This window comes from Pteropus medius, unplaced genomic scaffold (genome assembly GCF_902729225.1).
Source record: "Pteropus medius unplaced genomic scaffold, Ma_sr-lr_union100, whole genome shotgun sequence".
Taxonomy (NCBI): domain Eukaryota; kingdom Metazoa; phylum Chordata; class Mammalia; order Chiroptera; family Pteropodidae; genus Pteropus; species Pteropus medius.
The window spans coordinates 28,424,635-28,439,017 of record NW_024352787.1 but is presented as its reverse complement, the minus strand read 5'-3'; the positions used below and the strand labels follow the sequence as shown (position 1 = coordinate 28,439,017).

The following is a 14,383-nucleotide window of genomic DNA, read 5'->3' as shown; positions in this document are numbered from 1 at the left end:
GGTGTTTCCCAATGTGATGTTTCCACTGGGTGGACTGAGCTTGTTCAGACTGCAGCCCATGAACTTCCTGAAGCTCACTGGTTCCCTGAGCTGGTCTAGGGCTGCTGCTGCATGAGGCCTCCAGTAAGGAAGGAATGGAGTGGGGGGCAGCCCGGTGCTTTCACGTGCAGCTGTGGGGTGGGGGGGAAGAGGACTTTCACTTGATCAAGGCTTGAAAAAAGAGCTACAGGCAGAAGCCTCGAGGAGTACATTTGGGCTCAATATAAAGAAAAGTTTTCTAGTAGATGCTTCCAGAGAAAGGCTGGGCAACATGGCGGGCTGGCTGCCAATCACCCGAAACGTGCACTCTGGCTGCCTGTTAATGGAATAACATCCACAAAGTGGACAGGCAGTTGTGGTGAGTGACACTCCAGTTCCTCCTCAGCCCTTTGTGTAGACATGTGGTGGATTTTAGAGAGCCAGAAATTTTGTTATTGATGTGGGCTATGCACTCTCGGCTCTTAGCGTCTCCTGTTAGAATGATGGAAGTAGTAATATCACTAAGGAGAGGGAGCAAGTCTTCTTTAAAGCCCTCTAAAGAACCCATATTGGCAGGATCATAGGAATTTTATGTTGTTACCACTACTCAATTCACAGAATGGGGAATGGTGCAGGATGGGGGAAGTGAGATGGCAAATTCAAAAGTGACATGAGGCAGTGGGCTGAGTGGGGTGCCTCCTGGGACATAATGCTAAGGAGGCTGGAATCCTGGGCCCAGAGGTCCAGGGTCGTAAGAGGTCAGAGCTACCATTTGGCAAATTCTTCAGCATGCAGGTGACAGCAGAGGGTGAAGGAACAAATAAGGTCAGGAAGACTGCAGTGGGAGGCGAGAGAGGAGATTCCAGGACAGTGAGGAAACAGTGCAGGGAGGTGAAGCAGCAGTAACTGCTGGCAATGGCTGAAGACTCTAGAGCAGCGGAGCAGTGCTCTGCTCTCTGATTGTAATTTCCTGCCTCAGGAAGCCCCGCCGGACCCAGCTCCATGAGGCACAGAGGATATCAGTATCCCAGGTCTGGGAAGGATGTGACCTGTCCTTTCCTCAGAAGTACATCTCCAAACCCTCATCTATGAGTAAAACTGTCACCTTACACCTACCCACATTTGATCTGATCTCTTACTTTTACCTGTTCAGCAGCTTTTGTGAGGCCTACTGGCTTAGTGTTCCCTACTGGCTTAGTGTTTCTCTAGCTGAAATAGCTCAGTATGCTTTTTTTGTTGTTTGCTTGTTTTTCTTTCTTTCTTTCTTTTTTAAATTTGAAGTTTACATAAAAGTAGAAAGAAACACCTGTGCACCCTTTACCCAGACCCACTACTTGTTAAATTTTGCCACATTTGCTACTCACCCTCTTGTTAAACATTAAAAAGTAAGTTGCAAATAGCATAGCACTGTACCCTTAAATATATGTGTGTTTCTCCTAAAATTAAAGACATTGTCCGACATTTCCACACTAACCCCAAGTGTCACAACTGGGAAAATTGACGCTAATTCTGATATCTAATATTAGGACCAAAATCAAATTTCCACAGTTATCCCCAAATTGTTTTTTATAACTGCCTTGCCCCCAACTGGGGTCCAGTCAGGTTCATACATTGCATTTGGGGGATATATTTCTCTTTTAATATAGAATGCTCTCTCCACCCCCCCGACCTTTGTTATTGTTTTTTTATTACATTGAGTTTTCGTGTGTGTGTGTGTGTGTGTGTATGTTTTTAAGAATCTAAGTTATAGAATATCTCATTCTGGATAGGGTAATGGGTTTGGTTCTGGATATATTAAATTTGAAATGCCTGCGAAACATTTAGGCTTCTTATTTGCCTGTTTTTTAAAAGGCTATTTGAAAAGTAAATATTTTTATATCGCTATCAATTAATACTTACCAAGCCCTGCTAATTACTATATTTATTTTAAATCATTTGTGCTCACTAGTAAGCTGACTTTAGTAGAAGGGACTAAATCCTACTTTCCTACTTGTTTCTGAAGAATAAACTTTCATAGCAGAGGGTAACTGCGCATGGGGACCACACATGCAGGGCTGGTTTTCTGCTGAGTAAGGCGGAAGGCAGCATGTCTTGGTACTGAGCTGGGGCAGGATCCATTCAGCTTATTTTTCTAAAAGCTGCCTTCTCTAATCAGAGGCTTATTCTTGTACCCTTCATTAGTGTTTGCTGAATGTGATTTTATTTATCAGATATATTCTTTGAGTTCATACCAAGGTGCTTGAGTTCCCCTTAGAAAAATGTATGGTGTAGTGAAAACATGTTCTTTGCCTCAAAATTCGTATAGATTACTTCCCTATTTGAGATTCCTCCAAAGAAAAAACAAAACAAAATAAAGTTTTCCGACAGCAAGATATTGAAGGACTTTAGCATTACTGCAAGAACACATATTTGTAGTGTGTTACAATGTCATGGGAAATAGTAACTTGGCCAGGATACTGCTTATGCCCCTGAGTGTTTCTTGTGGTTCTCAGGGTAAATCCAGACACCTTCCTTCCTGTGGTTTCTGAGACCCACATGATTTGGTAACTGCTTACCTTTCTAGACTTCTCTCACCACACTCACTCACCACCTATCACTGGACACACAGCCATTCTGAATTCTGTGAGGCCCTTGTGCGTAAAGTGTCCTCACTGGCCTCCAAACCTTCATGTGGACTGACCTCTTCCTGAAACACTCCTTCTACTTCACCTGTCTTACTTCTGCTTGGTGTTTCTTCCTCAAGAAAGGTCTTCCGTGAGCCCCAGTAACAGGCTAGGTGTCCTGTACTGTGGGCTCTCATTGCACCCCACACTACTTGTGACACTTGTCATTGTGCCTAAGAGCTGCCTTTGACTTTGTCTCTGTTCCCAGTGAGTCTGTAAATGTGTGAAGGCAACCTCTGTGTCCTTTCTTGTTGGCTATTTGTATTCTCAGTACCTGACACAGCAATTGGAACTAGAAAGTAGTTGGGCTTTCAAAAGTAGTTATTGAATAAGTGGTTGGACAGTGAGGTTCCTCTGGAGGCAGTTTTTAAAGCATTTTGTTTCTGTCCTTTCTTAAAGTTATGCTGCTGTTAATAAGGCAAAAGAGACCCCAGAAAATATGCTCAGGAAATACCTTTAGAAAAAACTAGTAAGTAACTATTCGTTGTCCTTGATTGAAAAGTTTGGAATACTGTAATCATAACAATTATTCATTATTATTATAGCAAAGTCATCAAATTTAACTCACACTGAAATTATATTTATTTATTGCTCTATCTAAGTTTGTGTGTTTCAGAAGCCCAGCCAGCTAGTAGGGGAAATAACCTAAATGGTCAACCCAATTTAAGGTATATTTTAGTCCAATAATTTAGACAGTCCCTTCAGTGACATGATACACTCTCGCTAGGAAAATGCTAAGTCTTACAAATTGTCTCCCTCTCAGATCTCTCATGGATCTGAGAAGAGTCCTGGTATATAGAAGGTCGAGCAGGAAAGAAGTTGGCTGCTTTCTAGGGGAACTGGTTGCTTAAACCAGGTATCCTCAGGGAGGAAAATCCTCTTCAGAAATAACGTAGGTTCTTATATTAGAGGGGAAATAAGACTGAAAATTCATGAACATAGCATCAAGCTTAAAAAGTTATAAAAGTACAACAAAATAGCTCAAAGAAAATAAGAAGGAAATAACATGAATAATATATATATGTATATATATATATGAATGAAAAAGAAAAAGAGCCAAGAGACAAGCAACCTCGAAGTTGGTTCTTTAAAAAGACAACTACAGTAGACAAACTATCTTCCTAATGAAGAAAAACAAACAAACAGACAAAAAACAGGAATGAAAACGGGGATACATTTGCAACTGTGGCAGAGATTAAAAAGGTAACAGGAGAATATTATAATCAATTTTATGCCAATAAATTTTAAAACCTAGACAACAGGAACAAATTTCTGGACTACTATAATATACCAAAGCTGATTAGAAAAGAAATAGAAAACCTGAATAGCCCTATAACTATTATAGAAATATTTCCACAAGGTCTAGACATTTTTATGAGAGAGTTTTGTTAATCATTCACAAAATAGATCTAATCTTTTGCAAACTCCTTCAGAAAATAAAAAAAGAGAGAGTAACTCATTTTATGAGGCTAGTGTAACCTTGCTGCCCAAACCAGGCAAGAACAGTATTAGAAAGGAATATCGAAGTCAGTCTAATTTATGAATAGATATGCAGAAGTCCTTTTAAAAGTTTTAGTAAATTGAATCCATCAAGCCCTGTGTATCTCAAGAATGGTGTTTGGTTTAATATTTTTAAACTCTATTAATGCAAATTAATATCATTAGCAGATTAAAGAGGAAACTTATCTTAATAGTTATAGGAAAAGATTTGATAAAATTGAGTATCCACTCATGATAAAAAAAGAAAAAAATACCAGCAAACTAGGAATAGAGGGGGGACTTATTTAACCTGGGTAAAGGTATTTATCAAAAACCATCAATCAGCCATACTCAGTGATGTTGAAAACGTGCCCTTTAAAATCAGGAACAAGACAAGAATGCCTACTAATGCTACTTTTATTTAACATTGTACAAGAAGTCTTAGCTAGCATGGAAGACAAGGAAAAAGAAACAAAGCATATTGTAATAGAAGAAATAAAACTGCCATTTTCCAAGTGAGCCTCAATTTATTCAACAAGGTTGTTAGACACAAAGTCAATATACAAAACTAATTACATACCTCTGCATCAACAGCAAACTGAGAATGGATGCCACTGTAGATAACAAAAAGTAAAGGATACCTAGATATAAATATGACAGTGCGTTACAAACTCTTTCTGGAGAAAAGAATAATATTTATATGGAAGGAAATGAAAGGTTTAAATAATGGAGAGGAGAGAGAAGGTATTCAGGGACAGAAATTCCCACTATTATTAAAGATATCAGTTTTCCCTAAATTGATTATAGACTGAGTCATTATAGTTCCAGTCAAAATTCCAACAGGATTTTTCATGAAACTTGAAAAGCTGATTCCAGAATTTATGAGATTGATGATGTGAAGATAATATTAAATAAGAGCAAGGTGGAGGATTTGGCCTACCAGATTATCAAAGCTACAGTAATTGGCACAGGGATAGATAAATACACCAATGGAAAACTGACCCATGCATATGTAGAAGCCAAATACATTCCAAAGATAGCATTACGAATCAGTGAGAAAAAGGCAGACTTTGCAATAAATGGTCCTCTGACAATTTGTTATCCTTATGGAATTAAGTGAAATTAGATCCCTACCTTGAAAACACAAATTATAGGTAAAGACTTAAGGCAATACTTTAAACCTTTTAGAAGAAAACATAGAATACAGTGGCTTTGGGTTAGATAGGATTTCATAAACAGGAAACCATAAAGGAAGAAATTGTTAGATTCAACTACATTAAAATTTAAAAGTATAAATTTCCCCTCCCTTTCTCCCATGGAAAGATACCCTAGAGAAAATGAAAAAGATAAGCCGGGGCGGGTACTGCTAGATCAGTTTTACCTTTGTATGAACTAGTAAAAAGCTCTACCTTTCTCAAGGTAATTTTACATTATCTATTGGGAACCTTTCTTAATAAAAATTCCAGCCAGTCTGAATTTTTTTCATAATGAAGATTCAAATACCTTTGATGTGAATGATGCCCCCTAGGTCCGTACTATGAGCAGATCATATGTTGGGTAATCTTGGCCACAAGTCACAAACCAGGAGGAGACAGTTGCAACACACACAGTGAACAAAGGGTTAATATTCAAATATTCAGAAAAAAAAAGTTTACCTATTAATAAGCAAAAGACAAACATCCCAGTAGGAACAAAGGCAAAGCCATGAATGGCATTCTTAGAAGAGAAAATCTGAATGGTCAATAAATATATGAAAAGATGCTCAACCGCATAATTAGGGAAACAAATTAAAATAATTTAAATGTAACTTATTCATGTCCTGCAGGTTGATTCAAAAGTCAAAGTAAGAGTGTAAATTGGTAGAACCTTTTTGAAAACCAGTCTAGCATCAGATACTAAAGCTAAAGAAGCACATATATCTTGACAGAGCAGTTCCACTCCTAAGTAAATATTCTAAATTAACTTAAACATGGGCCCAGCAAACAAGTTCAGGAATGTTTGAAAATAGCAAACAAGTGGAAACAGCCCATTTTCCATCAGTGGTAGAAAAAATAAGTAAAGAGTAGTACAGTCATACAATAGAACAAAATGCAAAAATATGCTATACGGAGCTGATATTGTGTAGGGATACATACAAATTTTTATTATGTAATAGAAGCATAAGAAAAAGTGAAACAAGAAATTCAGAATAGAGATTCTCATAGATACAAAGGTTTCTAATGTCGTAGTGATGTCCCTAGTCACAGGTATTCATTTCGTTATTTTGTAAGTATGAACTGTTTCTTTCAAAAAGAAATAATCTTGTTTACAAGGCAATCGTTGCATAATCCTGTTTTTGCATGTCAAAAGCTGAGTATTATCTTTTCTCTTCTCTTTGCATTTCATCTGTGATAAATTTTAATCTCCAGGCAAATGGATACTTCCCGTGAGGCCATGTACTTGGGAAGGCCGAGGTAGATAACATAGTTGTAATAATGTTCAAAATGGCATTTATGGGACACTTAGTCCAAGTGCTGTGCTAGATACTTTTCAAGCATGTGCTCGCCGACTCTTCCCAAACTGGAAAGTAGCTGCTGCTTCTACCTTCCTGTCACCAGATCTCGAAAGCTATATCTGTCTTCTCCATTGGCTTTTGCTGTGAAAGGAAGTGCCCCTTCCCTAAAATGCCAGTTCCTCCACATGAGTGCTGGAGCCCACCTTCTGCTTTCTTAGCAGCCATAGTCGTGCATTTATGTGCTCTCCTGTATCTGCAGTCTCTGCTATTTATTGGGTTCTCATCAGCATTCCTGTAAGTGCTAGTATGTTCCATCTTGAGACAGAGAGGAAGAAAGATGTGCCAACCGTTCTTTGTCCCCCAGCCCTCTTGGCCAAGCTTCTCCAAAGAGCCATCTCCATCCTGTGTGTGTACCCATTATTCTTCAACCCACCACAGTCTGGTGTCCCCTGCACTCTAGCTTGACCCTTTCAGTCCTCTGTGCTTGCACCTCAGTGACGTTCAGCACAACTGACCACGCTTCTCCTGATAGATTCTCTTCTCTTGACAGTCCATGATATTTTGCCCTCTGAGTTCTCTGTTCGCCACTCAGGCTATTGATTTTTAGTTTCCTTGGGCTGTTCCTTCTTTTCCTTCAGACCTGTGAATCACAGCATTCTTTGCTCTATCATCTCTCAGTATTTATATGCTGAAAACTCAGATTTCTCTAACTCAGTCTTCTCTGTTGAGTGCCATGCTCATCTGAGGCTGCCTGTCTGATATCGCCTTTTAGGTATTTCATAGGAAATGACTCGTAACCCACAACCACCTCCTCTTCTCCAATTTTCACATTTGCTGAAATGTCCTCCTCCTCCCTCCTTTCCCTTCTTAGGGATAGCTCTCCAATCCGCCTAGCTGCCTCAGCTGGAAATCTTGCTCGCCTTCCTCTCTCCCATAGGCCCCCATTTCCTCCATCCTTCTTCTGAAGTGTACTCAGATCTGCCTGACGGTTTCCATCCCTACCATCTGCACACTTGTCCACAGCCACTGTGTGTCACCGAGGCCATTGCAGCGGTTCCCTAACTGGTCTGTGTTCCAGCCCTTACCCGCCCCACCCCTTCCTTTCCTCCATGCATCAGCCGGGATCACATCACTTCCTTGCTCAAAAACTTCCAGAGGCTCCCCAGTGCCGTTGAGGTGGACACAGAACCCTACCTCGGCCTTCGGGGTGCCTGTCCTGGCCAAAGCCCACCTCCCTCTGTCCCGCCCTGTTCTCCTAGCCCCCTGCCTGGCCCTCTCCTGCTCATCCTTTAGGCCTTACCTCAGATGTCATGCCCTCAAAGAGGTCTCGACCGTCAGTCCATACCAAGGCCCTCTTACTTTTTCTCATATAGCACCTTGTCCTTTTGTACAGGGTACTTTTCTCGTTGTGTTTGTGAGTTTGTTATGTTTGTTAAATCTCTCTCTAGATTTACTATGTTATGTCTGTGTTGGCCTCTTCTGTTTACCTGGTACCCAGCCCTAATAAGTATGCAGTAGGCATCCATTGGATGGGTGGGGGAAGCAACAGTCTATTTTACAGATAAGGAAACGAAACCCAGAGATGGTAAGTAAACTACCCAAAGTCACACAGGTGACAGTGGCAGCACTGGGGCTGTCTGGCACTCCAGCCATGTTTTCTAATGTTGGTGCACTCTGATATTGCTTCAGGGGAGCAGGGAGGATGCCTTCCACCCTTCCATCATCTCGGTCAACCTTCCCGGTCTTGAATAAGGACCATGAATGTTCATTTTGTGTAAAGTGCGCGGCAGACACAGCTTCAGGCTCCCCTCCTCTTCTAACTAACCCCGCTCGTGTCAGATCTGGCACTCCGTGCCTTGTCCCGCATGTACATAAATATCCATAACTTTGCACACCCTTTGCGATGACCTGATCTTCGCCCCTTGGAGGAGTGGGAGCCCAGGTTAACTGCCAACTGTGACTCCATCCCAGTATCACTTGCCCATGTGGCCCACATGGGGGACCAAAAATTATTTGCTACCTCTCTTTGTACTGAAGTTGCACTGTAGACTTAACATGCCAGCAATATTCAGAGCCGCAGTCAATCTATGTGAAGCCCCGTATTGCCTCTGATGCTGGGTTTTTCTGCCTGATATTCATTCATTTTTTTCATTCAGTAAAATTGAGAGCCAACCAGGCAGCACTGAGCCAAATAGGAGCTAAGGATGTAGGTGTGGATACAGTCGACAAGGCCCCTGGTGTCTTGAAGCCTATGTTCTAGTGAAGGGAAAGAGATAATAAACACAAGGAATAATTTCAGGTGGTGACAAGTGCTATGAGGGAAATAGATGGGAAAGTAGAGAAGAGCGGGAGCAGGGCAGCTTCCTCAGAGACAGTTTTCCTGGGAGGCCTTTCCCAGGAAGTGACGTTAGAGGTAAGACCTGAGTGATGAGAAGAACCAGCCAAGCACAGAGCTGGGGAGAGTGAAAGACAGAGCAGGGCAAGTGTCCAGGCTCTGAAGAGGGACAGTGCTCAGAATGACCAAAAGCCAGCAAGCGGGCCACTGGGGGCTGGGCAGGTGGGGTTCTGGTGGGCTATGGTGGTAAGCTGCTTTGAAAGGCTCTAGTCCAAAGGAGAGGTCTGAGTGCAGTGGGACGCAAAGGCTCCCTGCATACTTGCAGGGCCATTCGACAGACTTTAATCAAATAACAGATGAAATGGATTAAGTTGAGTAAATATTCCATGAATTAGTTGAAAGTGACTAAGAGTCTCAAGGATGTCCTGTGGCCCATATCTGCTGCACTGTAACATATTTAAGTGTTCGAATCTAAAGGCCATATCTAAATAAAGCCAGGGTGTCTGAGTGCTTTACTTCAAAGAACATTTCACAGGGAATTAGGGAGCCTGGGAACCTGCCCAGGCACTGCCACTCACTCTCCTGTGACCTTGGGCAGCTCCTGAACCTGTTTCTGCTTGACTTTGCTCATCTGTAAAATGAGTGCATGATCAAGATAGCAGGGAGCCCCATAACTGAAGTCCACTGTGAGCCACTGGACTAATACTTTGTCATCAGACAGAAGAGGACTTTTCCAGCAATTAGAGCTGTTCAAAAGTAAAATGAGCTGCCATCTAAGATAGTGAGTTTTCTATTACTGGGGGTGTTCAAACTAGAGCCAGAGGACCACCTGTCAGGGATGTATGTGGTCAGCTCTTACCCATTCTTCTTCAAGTCTCAACCCAGATGCCAGACCCTTCAGGCCTTCCCCAAATACCCACCAGAAACAAACTCTTCCCTTTTTATCTCTGTTAGGACTTCATTTATATCTCTTTTGATTTTGAGTCTGAAGGCATTCTACCTTTGTATTTTAGTTATTGGAACACAGTTTACTTAGCCTTATGCTTCTGAAATCTAGAAGGTAGGAACTGTATGTGTGTGCAGGTGCACATGCATGTATACATATTTATTTCCCCATCATGACTGTACTTAGCAACTACTGCATTAAATGTCATGGGCAAGATGGTATTCTTCTCCAAAGCTGCAGAGAAGATTGGACCAGATCTATGGTTTCTAAAGGTGGTTCTCAGATGGACCAACTGGCAGCATGAGAATCACCTATGTTTTCATAAATTCAGCTCCCTGGTCTCCCACCCCCGAGGTTCTGATTTCATCAGGCCTGGGGTTGAACCTAAGAATCTAATTTTACAGAGTCACCCTGATTCTCATTCCTAGCTGGTTGTGGAACCACTGGGCTAGGTTCCCTCCAAGGGCAGTTCCTCTAGGTCAAGTTCTGTGACTCTGCGCCTATTCTGGTACTTTAGATGGTATGTGAGGAGCTCTGTGGTTTAGTTCAAAATGTATTTCCAGGCCTCACGTCCTTGGCTTTTGCTTCTACCAGGGGGGTCTGCTTACTGTCCCCTGAACATGCCTTGTGGTCTCCTGCCTCTGACTTTTTCCTAAAGTCACGGCCTCCATTATTATAACTTTTTGTTCTTCCTCACCTATAAAAATTATGTCTTTTTTAAGACCTAACTGAAAGTCCGCCTCCCTCATTCCTTTTCCTGACCATTTCAGCCTGTTTTTAACTGTTTCCTTTTGAGGGTCCGCATCATCTCTTAGGCTTTGTATCATTTTCGCCCTCCCAAGGTGTTTAATAAGGTATTCTCAGCTGAATTTCTTTCTCCCTCTCACCTGCTCCCCCATTAATAAGTACTCATTGAGTACTGTGTGTCAGGCTCTGCACTAGGTTCCTAGTGACCCACAAGAAAAATAAGACTGGTTTTCCACCCAGGGGCATCAGAGTCGTTTGCAATTTAGGACTCAGTGTCCCTGAAAGGCACCCTGAGGACACTGAAAAGCTCTGGCTGGAGGACTAGGGAGGCTTCACGAAGACCCCAACACAGCCTGCTGTCCTGACCCCTCTCCTGGGAGGGACTTCCTTCCTTCTCACTCGACCTGGCTATCTTCAGATTCTTGGGCCTTTTCATGCACGTGATGGTGAGGTGATAGTGGCGGTAGCTGTAGTGGTCGTGGTGGTGACAGTGTGTCTTAATTATCTTACAGTAAACTCTGAAGGCCTGGTGATACAGTATCTTCCTGTAGGCTCACTCCATGATGGCTCAATTATGGGAGCAGTAGGGCTGTGGTTCAATATTCAGGCCAGCTTCCTAATTGAAAACACATTTTCTTCTCCAAAGCTGCAGCTGGTTTGGTTCTGCTCATGCAGAAAAGGATATAACCTTGCATAACATAGGAAATGAACGGTTGAGAGAGAAGCCAAATTCAATTTCAGTCAGATATGTTGAGGCTAAGCCCATGATCTATGGAAGCAGGGGAGCGAGCCGCGTGCATGTGGAAAGGGGCGCACTCAGCAGTCTATTAATCACGGCCGCCCGCCCGGCGCTGCCGCCACTGCCGGTGCCACCGCGCCAGCGCCGCTCCTCCGACGGGCTGGAGAGCAGCCAAGCACTCCAGAAGTTAACCTCTTAAAGACCCGGAGCTGCTTTCTGTTGAATAAATGTAATTTTGTGGTCAGAAATAAATGCTTGTGATGTAGCAGGAGCTTTGAAAACAACAGCGAGCCAAAGCTATTACAAATTGCTCCGTGTTGTGGAAGTCAACAGCATACATCAAAATTCCGAGTGTATGGCAAATTGATTTCGGCCTAGAGCTCTGCAGCTATTCAATAAAAGTCCTATTAAGCTATTGTATGTAATGAACAATCCAGAGCAAATCTAATATTTTCAGCAGATAATGATTTTTAACATCCTCTCGGTAACCATCGCTATAGTTCTTGGATGTTTACAGCATGTGCCCACTTGTGGTGGGCCCTCCTTAGCTTTTATTTGCCTCTCTGCTGGAGGACCCATGTCAGGTACCCCTGAGCACGGGCTTCCTAAGGGTTCAAGAGCAGACCCACCTGCTCCTAAAGAAGGGCACGGAGGGTTCTGGTGTCCTAGTGCCTGGTGCAGTCGGTGCCTAGGAAATGTTTGTTGAATTGAAACGAACTGAGTCAAAATGGAGTCGAGAACTCAAAGACCTCTAGAATGAGTTAATAAAATGATATGTTGGCCAAGTTGACTGGAGGCTCTAAAGACCAGAAGGTCAGAGGTAAGGAATTGGAGGTTACACATGACAGAGGGGCTGGTGGCAATGCCGAGAGGGAGCCCCAGGACTCGCCCATTGCACTTCTCCTTGACGGCTTAGGAAACAGGTTCTTTGTCAGGAAACCCAAGCTAATGGAACCACCAGAGTGATCTTGTGGCCAGATAAATGGGGGTCACCTCCGCAGGGTGCGCCACACACTCCTTGGCTGCTCCGCTGCTCTGTTCACGGCTAGGCTATGACCCTGGTCACACTGAGTTATCTTCCACTCTTCATGTCAATCTGCCCTCCCAGACCATAGCTTCTGGAGGACAGGATTTACTCATTCATTTTTTCATTCACTATTTACTGAACATCTACTATGTGACAAGCTAGACCTTAACTAGACCCTGGCATGTGGTTAGTAATTAATGCAGACACTGCTTTCATGGAGCTTAACGGTAGAGCAAGATCTGTATCTTAATGTGGCACACAGAAGGCTCTTAGTAAAGGGTGGGTAGGTAGATGGATGGATGGATGGATGGAAAGTTAACACCCCTAGTGTGTAAATCAAAAGCATTCTCTGTTGATAAAAAAGGCTGTGTTCTGTCTGCTTACATTCCCAGCCCCATTCAAGGAATCATGAGTCAGTTGTGATATGAAGGTAAGAGCACTAGATCTAGACTTAGAGGCCTTTCTCTGAGGCCTGATTTGCCTCAAGTCAGTGATATTGACCTTTATCAAATCAGTTGACCTCTCAGTACCTCTGTTTCCTTATGTAAGTGTGAAGGTTTGGGGAAATAAATTCGAATGATGATTAGCAGTAGTATTTGTAAGCATAGACTGACACTAATGTTTTTTTATTTCCTGAACTAAAATTATTCAACTTGTAATGTTCAGTCTTATAGTATTTATTTGAATACTGTGGAATTTAAATTACTAGAGTATTTTATTTTCTGCAGCTTTCTCTTCCCATGGAAAAACTCAATCTGGATGTTAATTAGGTTTTACTAATGTTCCATCAATTTAATGCAGTAATTCCTTAAGTGAAACTGACACCAAGGACCACATGGTCAAAAGGAGGATTGTGACCGTAAGTGCATGACTCTGGGAAGGGAGCACAGGAACACTGATAAAGTCTGAGAACCCAGAGTGATTTTGTTGCTTGCATGTGGATATTCCACGTTCCACCTCTCCTGCAGTCCATTTTAGACTGCACCCCTGCTCTCTTTGCTAATAAGTATTTGCACAGCATTTTATGTCTACAAATCACTTCCATGATCTCATGCAGCCTTCCCCACCGCCCTGTGCTGGGGATATTATTACCAACCACAGTGACTGGGCAGGAGGGTAGTCATGAGTTTGAAGAGTAAGGTGGGTACCTGGAGGTGGGGTCTGTGGCCGCCCAACTCCAGGCTCTTGGATCCCTTGAGCCTCGTTATGTCCAGCCAAACACCACCTTCTTGTTACTACATACTCACCACTTCCAGCAAGTGTTCCCAGACGGAAGGAGCCCACTCCCACTAGCTTTCAATCACATGTGCTCTAGCCACCTGCACAGACAAGCCTCGAAACAACGCTCGCGATCAGAAGTGGACTGAGCAGGCTCATGGGTTAGAACCCAGGTATTTAGACTCAGCTGAATACATACTCCATTCGCCTCTGTGGGAGGGAACATGACCACTGTTAATTTAAAAAAAAATTCAGGCTGTGTTCATTTCATCAGTGCCCTTCTAAGTACAACTTTCAGAGCCTTCTAAGTTGCCAGCCAGGAACAGGCAACCTGGCCTGGCGGGCCACGGGCCTCCCGGTTTCCCTCCTCATCGGGGACTGGAACAGGACTTGCACTCTCACTCTGCCACTGCTTAGGGCTGCTCCTTGGCCTTGACCTTGTCCTCAGCCCCCTCTCCCAGGCTACCTGAGGACTCAGAATGATAGGACTGCGGGTAAGTTGGGCAGCGTTAGCGAAGCCCTCCAGTAGGAAGTGGAGACTTAGCTGGAGAGAAGGCTCTTCTAAAACATGGCAGACTCTGAGCGCAGCCCTTTAGAGAGATGCTGGAGAACTTCTCTTCAGCTCCAGCTGTGTGCCAGAAGCTTCACATATGTTACATTGTTTAATCTGCTCAGCAGCTCAGCCCTGAGAGCTTTCATGACTGCTTCTGTAAGATG

General features: G+C 43.0%; 1 protein-coding gene across 13 annotated transcripts in view; it reads left to right on the top strand.

The window, feature by feature from the left end:
- Positions 1-14,383, top strand: part of CUX1 (cut like homeobox 1) — a 339,895-nt gene that overhangs the window by 160,883 nt on the left and 164,629 nt on the right. The gene's annotated exons all lie outside the window — the stretch shown is intronic.